The 17,119-nt window shown below is 38.3% G+C and overlaps 1 protein-coding gene across 1 annotated transcript in view; it reads left to right on the top strand.

The window, feature by feature from the left end:
* The window catches only part of LOC111138601, an 896,555-nt gene that overhangs the window by 532,347 nt on the left and 347,089 nt on the right, over nt 1-17,119 (top strand). The window lies entirely within an intron of this gene.

Raw genomic sequence — 17,119 nt, forward strand, 5'->3', positions numbered from 1 at the left:
TATCTCGTTTTATTAGCTTCTTTTGTTTCTTTTTGGATACCAAAAAAAGTAGAGGTCACTGGAATTTTTGGAAAATAGACACCTATGAAAGATAGGAAAATGATTTTCTAGAGGCAAGATGGCAGAAGGGTAGGGGACCTCATTTCACCTGGTCCCTTGAATTTAGCTAGATAACTGTCAAATCATTCTGAACACCTGCATCAGGCTCTCTGTTCAGCAGGGAGCCTGCTTCCTCATCTCTCTCTGCCTGCCTCTCTGCCTACTTGTGATCTCTGTCAAATAAATAAATAAAATCTTTAAAAAAAATTTAGAAAAGTCTCAAATACACAAGCTAAACTTACACTTAAAGAATCTGGAGAAAGAATAGCAAATAAAGCCTAAACCAAGAAGGAGAAGAAAAATAATTAAGATTAGAGCAGAAATCAATGAAATAGAAACCAGAACAGCAGTAGAACAGATCAAGGAAACTAGAAGCTGGTTCTTTGCATCGGGCTCTCTGCTCATCAGGGAGCCCGCTTCCCCTCTCTCTCTGCCTGTCTCTCTGCCTACTTGTGATCTCTCTCTCTCTCTGTCAAATAAATAAATAAAATCTTTTTTAAAAAAAGAATAGAAGCTGGTTCTTTGAAAGAATTAATAAGATTGATAAACCTCTAGCCAGACTTATCAAAAGAAAAGAGAAAGGACCCAAATTAATAAAAGCATGAATGAAAGAGGAGAGATCATAACCAACATCAAAGAAATACAAACAATTTTAAGAACATATTATGAGCAACTATTGGCCAACAAATTAAGCAATTTGGAAGAAATGGATGTATTGCTGGAAACTTATAAATTACCAAAACTGAAACAGAAAGAAATAGAAAGCTTGAATAGACTCATAACTGGCAAGGAAACTGAAGCAGTAATCAAAAATTTCCCAACAAACAAGAGGCCAGGACCAGTTGGATTCCCAGAGGAATTCTACCAAACATTTAAAGAAGAAATATTATGGCAAAAATTAACAAGATAGGATACAAATGTTGATGAGGGTGTGGAGAAAGAGGAACACTCTTACACTGTTGGTGGGAGTGCAAGGTGGTGCAGCCACTCTGGAAAACAGTATGGAGGTTCCTCCAAATGTTAAAAATAGAGCTACCCTATGACCCAGTAGTTGCACTACTAGGTATTTACCCCCCATCCCCAGAAGATACAGATATAGTGGAAATAAGGGGCACATGCACCCCAATGTTCATAGCAGCAATGTCCACAATAGCCACACTGTGGAAGGGCTGAGATGTCCTTCAAAAGATGAATGGATAAAGATGTGGTGCATTTATACAATGGAATATTACTCAGCCATCAGAAAGGATGAATACCTACCATTTGCATTAACATGGATGGGACTGGAGGGGATTATGCTAAGTGAAATAAGTCAAGCAAAGAAAGACAATTATCATATGATTTCACTCATATGTGGAACATAAGAAATAACATGGAGGACCAAAGAGAAAGGGAGGGAAAACTGAATGGGAAGTCATCAGAGAGAGAAACAAACCATGAGAGACTCTGGACATATAGTTTTTAAAAATATATGCTTTTTTTCTTAATACCCAAGAAAGAACTAAATGCCATATAAGAAAGAAATCTAGGTAAATAATTTTTTCATATTTCAAACTGATCAATTCAAAGGTCATAAGTGTGTTCTTTATAAAAGCATTTCTATGCACAAGAAAAAACTCAAAATCCTTTTAATACTTCCTGGAACCAAAGATTCCCTTGATTGCATTATGTAATTGAAGAAGTAAAAGTTTTAGTTTCATTTTAATGTCTCAAAGGCATTGCCAAAATCACATACTTTAAAACACTCAAAGATGATCTTATGACCTATCATGTAAAGGACATTTTTCAACACTTTGAATTATTCATGATGTCTCCTGTGCTCTATCTACAGAACATGGTGGGTGGGGTTCTTTTTGTCTTGATTTTTGGCTCCACACCTAACACAGGGCTTGAATTCAAGACCCTGAGATCAAGACCTGAACTGAGATTAAGAGTCAGATGCTTAACCAACTGAGCCACCGAGGCACCCTGTACAGAATATGTTGTTTTGAGTCAGAAGACTTTGACTTGGTGCTATGTGGATTGTCCTGGGAGTCACCTCTAGCTCAGGTGCATAAAGCACTTTGTGAATCTGCCGGTAACCCCTTTAGTTACTTAAGTAGTTTCTACTAGAGCTCATGGACAAGAAAGAACCAGGAGAGGCAGAGGAGAGAGTGAAGGAGCCACATCTCCACCTCCACCTCTGTACAAGTAGCTCACACATACTGATGTCTTACACCATTACTTTTGTTTGTAAGGGCTTTGAGTGTAATAAACCATGCTAGAGATATTAGTTATTACTCTTATAAGCAGGAAAGACCAGGTTTGTATTATATATGATCCGGACAAGAATTTTTCCCATGCTATTTTGAGTTTAAATATTAGCAGTGTTATCAGCAAAGACTAAACAATTTTAGCCAGTTTAAATTAATTATAGCTGTATAGATGACTTGAGAAGCAAACTTTTGACTAGATGTGTTATTCTAAGTGATTTAAAAAAAGCTCTGCTGATCTGTATGTCAATACAGCCTTAGGTCGGAGAAGTTAAGATTATCATGTGAAGTAAAAATTACTAAAAACATTTATATTAATAAGTAATTCTGTATTCAATAAATATTTATGGAGCTCCTATTCTCTATCACTCACCATATTATATGCTAGAGATATGCTGCTTAAAAGAATAGATAGTAATTTATCTCATTGATTTATAGTCTAGTGGGAGGAACAAACATTCATTAAAGCTCACACAAATCAATGAACAATCACTAACAATATTATTAAGCCCCGACTTAGTGCCAAGCACTGCACTAAGTATTTTCTTGGACTGTTTTATTTAATCCTCATACCTGAATTTGAAGGATATAGGTACTAAATAACTTACCAAGGAGGCACAGTTAGGAAGCTGCAGATGTGGAATTCAGGTCCAGGCCTGTTTGTCAGGCCAAATTTCTACACACAAGACTGAAATAGAAAGATAATTCATTAATCCATGACCTCAGTAATCTTCCATTTGATGCAATTCAGGTGAATCCAATGATTTGAGTCCTTTAATCACTGGTTTGGTCTCAACTGAAGAAGAATGTCAAAGAAGTCACTGGAAGACAAATCCAGCTAAGGCAATGTCACCAAAACTCAGTTTTCTTAAACAAGTAAGAAATATGTAATTGTTATTAGTTCACAAGTTGCTGGATTTTAAATTTAAAAATAAGTGATAAATTCAAATATAACTATATATTGACCAACATAAATTGCTAAAAGTAACCTTTTTTGGAAAACTGGATATTGCAAAGATAATCTAAAATAATTATTGAAAAGGACTATGATTGAAATTATTAGAAAACCAACATGACAATTTATTTTCCCATGATCACAGGGTAACAATAGTTAAACATGCTTTTTGCAATTATTTTAAATCAATAATTATAGAGAATATATGATATTTTATCTATCTGTCACTCTATATTGGCAGATAGTATTGGTTGCTCTTTTTAATTATCTAAATCAATAATTATGATCAGAATTATTTATTTTATGTCATAAAATATTTTATATGTTTATATTTTTCTTACTTATTGAACATTAATTTTCTTTAGGTGTCAGGTGGGTGGAAACATGTGTGGACAAATGGGAAGAACTGTGATTATCTGTCTTATCTCTGTGATAAACCAATTTTGCTAATCTCATTCTCCTTCACCTCTTAGGGAGTTAGAGATGTTAGAAAACTTAAGTCAAATTTGACAAGCCAGAGTTAGTGCTGGAAAGACCTCCGAGGTGTCCCATAGAGGATGAGTAGAAGGAAGGCAAGAGAGACAAGAAATTAGCAAACTGGGGCACCTGGGTGGTTCAGTGGGTTAAGCCTCTGGCTTAGGCTCGGTTCATGGTCTCAGAGTCCTGGGATCCAGCCCTGTGTCAGGCTCCCTGCTCAGCGGGGAGCCTGCCTCCCCCTCTCTCTCCGCCAGCCTCTCTGTGTACTTGTGATCTCTCTCTGTCAAATAAATAAATAAAATCTTTAAAAAAAAATAGAAATTTGCAGATGGAATGAAAGAAGGTAGAGAAGTCTGAGTCTATCCTAAAAGTTGCACAATGAATGGAAGAAGGACAATAATAAGATAGCCAGTAGTATCAGTAAAAGCACCATCAACAGATACTAAAATTGGTAGATTAAGGAATCAAGATATAAATATATGTTTGGAATTATTATGATGAACTAAAATAGGAATAGTTAAAAACTCCATCTTTGGAGTATGCAGTTTGGTGTTGGAAGATAGCATATGAAATTATTTTTGCTTTTTATGATAGACCTTTTTGTACTTCTTATTGCTTCAACTCTTGTATTATTTTTAATACAAGTATGTATTTTTAAAATGAAAGTTATAGTTACTTAGAAAAATATAAATACAAAATCTATAGCTCAAAGCAGTATATTATGACAATTGTTCAAGTCCTAGCTCTACCCCTACTGGTCACACAACATTAGTCAAGATTTTTAACCACTCTGTTCTCAGTTTTCATATCTGTGAACTAGGAATGGAAAAGTGAAAGCCTGGGACTCCTGGGGACTCAATAGGTTAAGTATGCAACTCTTGATTTCAGCTCAGATCATGATCTCAGGATCACGGGTTTGAGCTCCACATCAGATTTTATGCGGAGTCTGCTTAAGATTCTTCCTCTCCCTCTCCCTTTGTGCCTCTACCCCTGCTAGTGCATGCACGGTCTCTCTCAAAAAAAATTTTTTTAATTAAATTTTTTTTAAAAAGTGCACACCTTAAAATAGTATTGTAAGGATGAAGTCATGTACGTAATTTTATCTCATAACATATTGAACTGTATTGCAACAATGTGATAAAGACTACTTATTTTGTTCTAGTTATTAGTATTATTTTCATTAAATTGCTATCTTTCTCTTTATTCCACTGTTAATTCTTGTCTATTCCACTGTGAAATGGAATTGACTGATATGGACAAAAGTATCAAACGTTGTCACTGTCACACAAAGGAAGTAGGAGCATCGATAATAGCTCCTATTGCTCAGCACAAATCTTGCGTGTTAGTACTTCTTTGAATTTGGACCCAGTTCAAAGTGAATTTATTCTGAGTGATAGCTTCTTTACATTTGACTCAAATACCATTCATATGCTGATGATTGCTAAATCAACAGCTTTAAAATTTTTATTCTGAAATCCAGATCTGCACATTTAACTTCTTCTGAATATCTTGACTTGAGTAACCAACAAATAGTTGAGAGTCAGCGTAGTGCTAAGGAGCCCAAACTTGAGCATGGTTTCATATCCTAGTAATGCTATTGAGTATAACAGACCTCGGGCAAGTTATTTAAACACTCTATGCCTCAGATTTATCATCTGTAAAATGGGCATAATAATAGATCCTACTTCAGAGAGTTGTTTGGAGGATGAAATTAGTTAATATGTTAATATTTGGTTAAGAATACAGACACGAAACAAATGTATCTTTTAATTTGTGTGTCGAATTATTTACCAGGGCTTCTTTGGTCTATCAGGCACGCTGACTGTAAACATGTGCAAATATATCCCAATTATAAGTCCAACAAAGCTTCAGTTCTCATGCAGATTGGTAAGGCTATGGGAAATTGTCAGGCTCAAAACATGTGACAAATTTCAAAGAATTACTATGAAATTTTGGAGGCGAAATTTGTTCTGAAATTTGGTAGTGTGGGAAAAATGATGCTGTCTTGATGATGCCCTCCTACCATTAAAGTGTCTCCATGTTCTAAGTTCTTGGGAAGGCAGCAAAGTTAGGGTGAGTCCACTTTGGTCAGAACAATGCTAGTTTGAAGGCTCAGCTTCGTGTGTTGCTTTGAGTGATTCAAAGTAGATACGTTGTCGAATTGCTAATTTCGGCCTTACTCTGGCTGCAGTGGATTGGAAGAGAGGGATTCTGTCAAAGGTGCTGTGCCTGACCTGCTCTGGTCTGAGAGCTGCAGTAAAGAGACCGAGCAGCCGCCCAGCCTCGAAAGATAATCTGCAGCCCTCAGAGATCTGTCAGATAGGAGATGGGAGGGTGAAGCAGTGTCTTCAAGTTTTCTTCTCCCTATTTGCACAGACGCTCCATGAAATGGGAATACAGAAGAGAAGGAAGAACTTCTGGGTTGGTGGAGACAGTCATGAGGACCAAGTGAGAAGTTTCTACAGGACCTCATAGCAAACAGGTCTGTTAGGCAAATGGACATCTATCTGCAACCTTCCCACCTTATCAAATCACTCATATCTGATTGTTGCCAAATATAGATGTATACAACTTTGTTTATCTGGAAAACAAAAAGAACTTTTAGGAAATTTTCAGTTTTTTAAAAAAAATTAAAGTGACTAACTCATCTAGGCACAAATTAAGGCAATATGACACATAGAATGTTGTAAAGATTTGGGAAACAATTCATTTTGTTAATTTGTTTTGTTTTGCATTAGTTCATTTATAATTAGAGTCACTGATCACATGAGATACGTTAATTATTGATCTATTTAAGAAGTTTAATATAGTCAGCTTATTCTCAAAACTGACTGGTGTGAAGAAATTTATACAGTCCATGTCTAAAGGTAAAAATAATGATATCCAATAAAATCAATAGAATTTTTAAAAATCAGTAGAATTTTCCTATAGAAAAGAAGAAACTGACTCCTCTTTAGCTTGAATTAGTGAAATCTTAGACTGAGGGAAATTTAATCCAATGTGATGACAGTTACTATGGATGGATTTTTCAAATGTCTGAAAGACTTCTTTTTATAGGAAGTATTCTTATAGTATTCCAGGATAAAGGAAACATTTTGAAGCATATTTTATCCATACAAGTTATATAAAATGGTACAACTTTACAAATTATTAGCAATAACATGGACAAAAAAATGAATTTAGTGGACCTATCTCTGACAACATAATGAACATGTGATGAATATGCAGATTCTTGAAGTTTTGCTAGAAGTTCTGTGTCAGAATCCAAGAATCTGAATTCTGTCTGGAACTTTATAAGCATGAATTATTAGTACTGCTTCTGTCTACATGAATTCTACTTCTACAATTATCTGTCTTCTTGCCATTACCAACTATACTAAAAGTCATGCTTCAGTCCAGCATTTCCTTCCTTGTGTTAATTATCCCTATGGTCCTCTTTTTTCCTAGATCTGTCAAAGGAAAATACAACCATTAATGATATCATTAAGTATGACTGCCAATCCTATTTTTATGGTTCCCAGAAAAGTGGATCAGGGTAAAAATAAAATTATTAGAAAATAAATAAATAATTTAATTACCTGCCTCCTCTTAAAGTATCCATGAGAAAATATTGTCAGGATTTACTTCTGTTCTCATTCTTATTTTCTTATTCTTTTCTCTTCTCTGAAAATTAGCTTTAGTTCTAGGAAGTTGGTTAGTGGTCTCTGTTCTTGAAGATATTTGCCCTTTTGTGACTTTACTTTGTAACTTGCTTATAACTTGAGCTTGAAAACAAATTCTACAAGGACATCAGAGTGAGAGAGCAGCTGCTCACCAGAGGAGTGTACAATTCACATCTACATCCGTGACCTCAGTTACTTTGACCCTCAACTTGTGTTGAGCCGAAAAAAGTACGATTTGTAAAGCCATACTGAGGCTTCAGCACATCTCATACCAGGAGTCTGAGATCAGATCTTCAGACTCCTAAAGGACTATTCTGAGGTAATAAAGACCATTTATACTTTAAATTCTTACCAAATGTCTCAGATTGGAGAAGTGAAAATGTTTTCCTCTCTTCACTTAAGCCTTTGGGGATGTATGTTCCATTGAAGCAATTAGACAAGTTTGCTGTTGTCCAGAAAGGAAGACCAGTGGGACGCATAAAAGAAAACTCATATCTGTGCTTCCTTCAGAGTTTGAGCTTGGGGATGGGGGCCCTTGTGTTCACATTGAATAAGATCCCTATTTCCTGTAGCTCACCTCTGAGGCTGAGGAGACTTAGCCAAGCCTGAGAATATCCCGAAGGATTTAGTGTTCTTTTAGGTGCCAGAAGTTTGTTTTTAGTTTTGTCATGATTTCAGACTTACAGAAGATTGTAAGATTGGTACAAATAACTTTCCGTTATTTCCTACATTATTTGAGAACAGTTTGCTCCATCATACCCAAATACGTCAGTATACTTCCTACAAACAAGATCATTCTCCTATATAACCTTAACACAATTGTCAAAATTATGAAACTTACATTTTTACATAACTATGACTTAATTCACACTCCACTCAGGTTTTAACAGTTGTTCCAATAATATTGCTTATAGCAAAAGGATCCAATCCAGTATAATGCATTGCATTGATTTCCTGTATCTCTTTAGTCTCCCCAATCCAGAAAAATCCCTCAATCTTTCCTTGGCTTCTACGACTTTATACCTTTGAGGAGTACAGAATAGTTATTATAAAATAAGCCCAATTCCTCAACATGGGTTTACCTGACATTTCCTTATGATTAGATAGTTTACATATCTTTGGCAGAAATATCATAGAGACCAGGGATGCTGGGTGGCTCAATTGGTTAAACTTCCAATCCTTGGTATCAACTCAGGCCATGATCTTTACAGCTGGGGGACTGAGCCTGTGTCAGGCTCTGCACTCTGTACTCTGCTTTAGGTTGTCTCTCCTTCTCCCTCCCACTCACTCTCTCTGTCTCTCAAATAAATAAAACTTAAAAAAAGAAGGAAATATCATAGAGGTTATGCTGTGTCCTCATTGCATCTTATAAAGAAGGCACAAGATGTCAGTTTTGCTCATAACAGGTGATAGGAACTTTGATTCTTTAAGGTAGCATGTTCTGGATTTCTCCTTCCTCTTCTTTCTTATTGTGATTAAGAAGTATTTTATGGGGCTGTAAATGTAGATATTCCATTCCTCATCACCTTTTCCACTTGCTTTAGTACTTATTAATGTTTCTTGGCTAAATTAATTATAACTATGATTTTCTAATTCCACTGTCCTTTCTACAGTTACTAGTTGGCATTTTACTTAAGGAAAAAAAAATCACTCTCCTTCCTTCCTCCTTTTCTCTTTCGTTTGTCTTTCCCTTCCTCCCCCCCTTCTTTCTTTCTTCTACTCAATATGGATTCCTATTTATTTATTCTTATATTAGTATCATTATTTATTTATATGCTGAAATTATCCCAGATTTGTACTGCAGGAGCTCCTCCAGCCTGGCTTCTATGTCCATTTTAAAGAAACATTTATGGGGCATCTGAGTGGATTGGTCAGTTAAGTGCCTCCCTTTGGCTCAGGTCATGATCCCATCCCAGGGTCTTGGGATCCAGCCCCTTGTTGGGCTCCCTGCTGGAGCCTGCCTCTCCCTCTGCCCTTTCCACCCCCATCATGCTCTTTCTTCACTCTCTCAAATAAATAAATAAAAATCTTTAAAATGAAAAAAGAAAAATAAAGACACATTTACTTTGAAAAGGGATGCAGCATAGTATAGAGTTCATGTGCCCGTCACCTGTCTTCTACTACTGTTAAAATTTTATGTAACCATGGTTCTGTGTCCTTTGATCTGTTCCCATCATTTAACATAAGATATTCCGGATTCATCTTAACCTTCTCTTGTCCTAACTCTGGACTCAGCCATTTCTGCAAGGGGCCCTAACTCACAAGGATTAGTGGCAATTTGCCTCCACTTTGTGAAATCAGAATCTTTTGCCGGTTTCCAGATATGAGCTAGCACACAGAATGAGAAATCACGAAACTAGAAAGAGATCAGTTCCCATTGAGGAAGGACGTGCACTGCCACAACGTTGATATGAATTGAGGATCTGGCTGGTCTTCAACAGCAACCTCCTCAGTTCTTCCTTGAATGGTAGTGTGGTAACTTACCAGATTGACTGCATATAGGGAAAGGGAAACTCTCAGAGTTTTCAAGGATTTTTGGCTATGGGGGCCACATTATCTGTGGATACCAGAAGACATAAATGCTGTTGTGCGCCCTCTGTTAGAGTGGAAACACATGTTGGCCAATTGATGAATAGATCTGGCCCAAGTCCATCTCAAAATGGGTCTGTATTAGTTTTATATTGTGGCTTTAACAAATTATCACAAACTTGGTGGCTGGAAACACCACAGGTTGATTTACTGGGAGTTCTATAGGTCAGAAGTCCAACATGGGAGTCACTGGGCTAGAATCAAGGTATCGGTGGGGCTGCATTCCTTTCTGGAGGCTCCAGGAGGGAACTTGTGTCCCTGCTGTTTCTAGCCTCTAGAGCTTCCTGTGCTCTTTGGCTTGTGCTCCCTTGCTCTGTCTTTAAAGCCATCATTTGACTGAGTCTTTCTTGTGTTTCTGAGTTTTCGGTCATTGCACTCTCTCTGATCACAGCTGGGTAAGAGCCTCTGGTTTTAAGAACTCATGTGATTAGATTGGGCCCAGTCTAGGTAATTCAGGATAATTTCTCCATCCCAAACTCCACATCCCTAATCATTCTGCAAAGTCCCTTTTGTCAAAGATTCTAGTGGCGTCTTTGGGGAGCTATTATTGTGCCTGTCAGACTTCAGTGGGTCCATGGATCGTATGGTGGTCATTTCCTATGCCCAGAGCATAACGGGATGAATTGGTTCACACTGCTTCCTTTTTTTTTTTCCTTACTAAATTGCGGGTTGATTTTAAAAGATATAACTCAAGAACAGCCAGATGGAAGAAATGCATAGGGGAGGGTATGGGAAAATGGTGTGGAGCTTCCACACTCTTCCAAGGACACCACAGTCACCAAGTATCCACGTATTTATTAACCCAGAAGCTCTCTCACATTGGTTCTTGACTTGTTGACTGGTGTCCACTGTGGTATAAAAGGCTAAAAGGAGGCCCATTAAACTTTCCCCAACTCCTACCACAATTGTATATCAGAATCAGTACCACATTACAGCTGAAGTGGCAGATTAATAATGCCACCCTTAAAGACTTAGAGCAATAGAGATCGTAGTTTCCAACATATCGCTGTTCCATTCACCAGTGTGGCTCCTGCAAACATCAGATGGATTGTCGTGGGTGACAGTGGCTCATTGCAAGTTCACCAAATGGCAGCACCATTGCAGCTGTGGTGTCAGGCAGGGTGTCATTAATAAAACAGATCCACGTGCACCCTGGTCATTATTACACACTCACTGACCCAACAATACAGACAAGTAGAGGCAGTTTAGATTCAGTTGGTGTGGACAACAGTATATATTTACAGTATGTTTCAGGGCTATGTTAACTTTTTCCCCTTATTGCTAAGTAGAGCCTGAAAGGACCTTGATTATCTGGACATTCTGAAGAACATCATACTCTTCACCATATTGATGACATTATGTTAACTGGCCAGGTCATCGGGAAAGTGGCAACCACTCTGGATATATTTTAGGATACATGTACTGCAGAGGGTGGGAGGTAAATGCTGCAAGATTTAGAGTTCTGTCACATCAATAACATTTTAAAGTGGTCAGGGGGAAATAGGTAGTCCACATTCCTATGTCATTTACTTTAGTTTTAACAAGGTCTTTCTCTCAACTTACACCATACATTAATGGGGACTTCACTAGGACCACCCGATACAGGAAGAAAACATAGACCTGGTTAACAGATGAATCAGCCTGGCATGTTGCTGAGAGCCAAAAGTAGAGTGCTGCTGATTTATAACTGCCCCCCACCCTCCCACCCCCACCACCGCTCCAGGGTATCTCAGAAAAACACTGGTGAGAAGGTATCTTCCTAATGGCAGAGCTTCAGGCCAACCACCTAGTCATCCACTTCATATTGAGAAAACACAGGTCTGAGGTAAGGATCTACTACTACTCCTGGGCAGATGTGAGTGGGTTTGGCTGGTTTATCAGGGACCTGGAAGGAACAAGACTGGAAATTGGAAATTTGAGGACAAGAAGGTCTGAGGAGTAAATAAATATGTGAGTGGATCTGTAAGAGTGGCCACACTGTGTAAGCATCTCTGTATCACGTTTGATGACCACCCAAGAAATCATCAGCTACAGAGGAGGCAATAAATAACACCACACATGAGTCCAAAAGGGGTTCCTTCTCACCAGCATTGAGCTGGTTATTGCTGCTGTGAACCTATGTACCTAAAAGAATTGGAAGCATACTTTTAGATCAATGTTGCTTGAAGATGAAAGATGATGAAAATTGAAGTTTCTGTCTATTTAAAACTGGAGACAAGTCATTATATGTGAACAGCTATAGTGCAGGGTCAATGGAAAGAAGAAAGATTTATTGCATTAAATCCTTCTGACAGAAACCAAACAAAATGGGAAAAATGAATTAAAGTTTCAATTCCAAATGGTAGGAAAATAATAAAATTGAATGAAAGAAGAAAGACTCGACCAAAGAAGACTAAAGTAGAAATTGATGAAATAAGGTCAAAATGAAAAATAGTAAAAAGAAAAATGAAAAACAGTTAATCCATATAACTAATATTTTCTGTTCAAAGGATGCATGAAACAGATAATTGGTTAATATGATCTTGAAAAAAGAATTAACAAAGCATGAAGGAAAATTAGAAGAATGAAAAAAAGATACACCAAGATTTCAAAACAAGTGTTAGAGAATGTTATTCAACTCCATCTCAATCTGTGATGTTCTAGATAATATGAGCAATATTCCATGAAATGTATTTACCAAAGTTGGCTCCCAATGTGAAAACATTAATATTCAATACATAATTCCATAGAAGTAATTGGAAATGTAATAAATATCTATTACTCTAAGACACACAAATGGTTTTATGAATGATTTTATCAAACTTCTAAAGAACACATAATTTCCACAATCATTTCAAAACACTGGAAACTATGAAAAGCTACTCAAAAGTCATTGCACAAAGCTGGAATCACCCTGATGTTATTGTCAGGCCAAGATAGTAAAAGAAAAAAAGTTAGGCTCAGCTGTGAGCATTGAAAGGCATTCCAAATAAAATTTTAGTAAATAAAATCAGTATAAAGAAAAATTTATAGTATGAATAAATGGAGTTTATTCCAACAAAGCAAAGAATGCTTAATATTATGAAATATAAAAATATAATTTACCAGGGTGCCTGGGTGGCTCAGTGGGTTAAAGCCTCTGCCTTCAGCTCAGGTCATGATCCCAGGGTCCTGGGATCAAGCCCCGCATCTGGCTCCCTGCTCAGTGGGGAGCCTGCTTCCCCCTCCCCATCTGCCTGCTTCTCTCCCTACTTGTGATCGCTCTGTCAAATAAATAAATAAATAAAATATTTTAAAAAATAAAATAAAAATATAATTTACCACATCTACAGCTTAAAGTGAAAAAAAAAAAAAAATCCTGGGACAGATATTTCCCACCAACAGGATACTTTCCACATAAATGTGAAAAGATTTATCTTCTCTCACTCCTCTCCTCTCTCTCTATATTTGCACTTGGTATATAACTCAAGAGGCTTAAAAGAATATAAAGTAACCATGTTGATACTAAATATTCTGTTAAATTCAATATTCATTAGTGAGTGGTACCCTGAGTACATGGTCCATGAGTTGGGAACACAATGACAGGCAAGCTACCAGAAAACCCAAGTAGAGTGACTTAAACAATTAGATGTTTATTTATCTCATGAACAAAAATACAGATCAGGTTTGGTGAAGGAGTCAACGATGTTATCACAGAATCCAAACTTTGTCTATATTTCTGTTCCATTGTCTGTTAGGTAACACATTCATCCCCTGGCAAGTCTCCTACAGTTTCACTAAGACACCTGTCATTCCTAGGTTTATGGGTGCTTTGCAGATAGGAAAATAAGTAAGAGAAGAATAAAACAATGAAAATACCTGAGATAATAAAGATGTTGATTGTTTAGTGTTATGATGATATCCCTGAAACCTCAAGAAATTTAGCACTCAAACTATTGGAAGTGATAAGCATTTGGAAGGTAAATTGAGTTACATGCAAAATCAGTGACAAACCTTTTTTTGCTGTTGCAAACCAGAAATAACCATTGGACACTAAATAAGAAATCCTGTTAAGAAGAGTGAAAATAATGAAGAAAAATATCAACTTTAGGGGTGCCTGGGTGGCTCAGTGGGTTAAGCCTCTGCCTTCGGCTCAGGTCATGATCCCAGGGTCCTGAGATCAAGCCCCACATCGGGCTCTCTGCTCGGCAGGGAGCCTGCTTCCCCCCCCACCCGCTCTGCCTACTTGTGATCCCTGTGTCAAATAAATTTTTTAAAAAATCAACTTTTAGCAAAGTCTTGAGTAACTACAGAAACATACCATATTTTTGGAAGAGAAATCTTAGTAGTTTAATTTCTCTTAAGGGAATTTATAAATTTATTTCCATCCCAATAAAACATCATTATAAGATTTTAAAATAATCTCAACAAATTAGTTTTGGACTAAAAATAGAAGTTACAATAAAAAATCATTATAGGATATTTTAATAAACTAGAAAAACTTACTTTTAACAAATATTTTAATTTTTTAAAGATTTTATTTATTTGTTTATTTGACAGAGAGAGAGATCACAAGTAGGCAAAGAGGCAGGCAGAGAGAGTGGGGAAGCAGGCTTGCTACTGAGCAGAGAACCCGATGCAGGGTTTGATCCCAGGACCCTGAGATCATGACCTGAGCCAAGGGCAGAGGCTTAACCCACTGAGCCACCCAGGTGCCCCACAAATGTTTTATTTTAGAATAATTTTAAACTTACAGAAAAATTGTAAAGATAGTGCAGAGTTTCCATATAGCCCACATCCAATTTTCTCTATTACTTTTTTAAGATTTTATTTATTTATTCATTTATTTATTTATTGGAGAGAGAGAGTGCACGCATAAGCAGAGTAGGGGCAGAGGAGGAGGGAGAGGGACAAGCAGACTCTGCTCTGAGCACTGAGCCCACAGGCCCTGAGAATGTGATCTGAGCACCTGAGCGGAAACCGAGAGTTGGGACTTTAACTGACTGAGACACCCAGGTACCCTGCTTCTATTATTAATACCTTACAATAATAGGGATATAATTACAATAATATGGATATTCATCGTAATTAGTTAACAAACTAATACATTGACATTATTATTAACGGAAGTCTGTACTCTATCCACATTTCCTTCATTTCTACCTAGTGTGTTTTTTTCCATTTCAAAATCCTTAACAAACTAAATTGAAACTATATTTAAAAAGTAATTAGTATAGTAATTGGGAGTGATCAACTACACTTGAAAGAGAAGGACAAAAAAGGGACTTGGCACACAATTCATTTATAATATTTAAATTGTGATATTACCGTAAAAGCAGGCAAGCAGATCAGTAGAACAGAATCAAGTATCCACATGGACAAAGGCTATGTTGATTTTAGCACACAATAAAGAAAGGGCTATTCAATAATTAGCATTTGCAGAATTGGGCTATTTTGGAAAATAAAGTAAATTTAGAGATGTGTCTTTCAATACTCAGAAAATTTCAGATGGTTTAATAATTCAGTTTTTAACCTATAAAACTTTAGAGGAATATATATCAGAACATCTCCATCATTTTAGAGGAAAGAAAGCTTTATCAAACAAAATGCAAAAAATAAAAGTCACAAAGAAAATGATCAATTGAAAAGGAAAACCCCTCCTCATCAACTAAAGGAAAATTTTTTCCTACTCATTTCACTCACGGAAAACATGTGACCAGATGTGTGGTTTTATTCTCTATACTGACCAATTCTCTAACACCAGCTGGGTGTGTTAGGGTCCATGATCAAAGGAACGAGACTGATACAAAGCGAAGGTCAAGCAAAGCTTTATTTTGCACCAAGCATCAAGAATCAAACTGGTAGGAGCCATCTCTTACGAAGAGACGACAACGATGACCCCGACAAGGTCACGCCCAAGAAGGCCGATCCGGATGAGGCCGCTCTGGACAAGGCTGCTCCGCAGATGAGGCCACTCCCGGGTCGGAGCTGCTCCCAAGAAGAGGCCACTCTGGACGAGGCCGCTCCCAGGACGAGGCCACTCCCAACGACGAAGAGGCGACGATGACAGCAACGATGACAAGGAGGACAACAACCCCGATGACACAGACTCTGCTCCCTATGATGCCACTCTGACGAAGCTGCTCCCCAGAGGAGGCCACCGCTCCAGCTGCGGCCGCTCGCCAACGAGGCCGCTCCCCAGACGAGCCCGCTCTGGATGAGGCTGCTCCGGACGAGGCCGCTCAAGGACGAGGCCGCACACTGACAAGGCCGCTCCCCGGAGTGACGCCGCTCCAGCGAGGCCCCTCGAGGCAGGGCTGCGGCTGGGGGCGGCAAGGCGGTTCACGGCGGGGCTGCGGCTCGGTGGTGGTGAGGCTGCTGGCGGCTCTCCCAGCTCTGATGGCTCTGACAGCTCTGACCGCTCTGACATCTCTGACGGCTCTCCCGGCTCTGACGACTCTCCTACTACTCCCCCTCCTGGGGCTCTCCTTCTCCTCCTACTCCTCAGCCTCGCAAACTAACCTTTATAGGAGTGGTTGAGCCCCGCCCCCACACAGGTGGCCAATGGGATTTAAACTCACCTCAGTAAATATATGCTTTGGATGGATGGATTGGATGGATGTCTTCACCTGGCCTGACCCGCCCTTGCATCTAGGCTTTTGCACGTAAGTTCCTCTGGGAGGGGCAGGGTCAATCTAAGTTCACTGCATAGGGTCAGTCTAAGTTTACTGCAACAAAATGGCTCCCTCTGGCCAACCAGGCCCTTACAGGTGTCCTCCAATTCAACTCAGATCTGACACCATTTACCTGGAGTTAGGGTCAGATTCCACAAGGTAAAGGCTCAGTCCCCCCGGACTACCCTCCTTCAGACAAATTTGCAAGTCCCAAGCTATCACCTGTGCCTCTGACTGAGTGGCTATAAATCAGGGTTCCCATAACCCCCTCCTCATGTTCCATAACTTCTAGAATGGCTCACAGAACTCAGGGAAACATTTATGCTTACCCGTTTATTACATAATAAAGAATGTGATAAAGGATAGAGATGAACAACCAGATGAAGAGATAACATAGGCCAAGTCCAAAAGGATTCCAGCTCAGGCGCTTTCCCTGTGGAGTTGGGGTGCACC

Source organism: Enhydra lutris, unplaced genomic scaffold, assembly GCF_002288905.1.
Source record: "Enhydra lutris kenyoni isolate GAN:26980312 unplaced genomic scaffold, ASM228890v2 scaffoldscaffold93, whole genome shotgun sequence".
NCBI classification, from domain to species: Eukaryota; Metazoa; Chordata; class Mammalia; order Carnivora; family Mustelidae; genus Enhydra; species Enhydra lutris.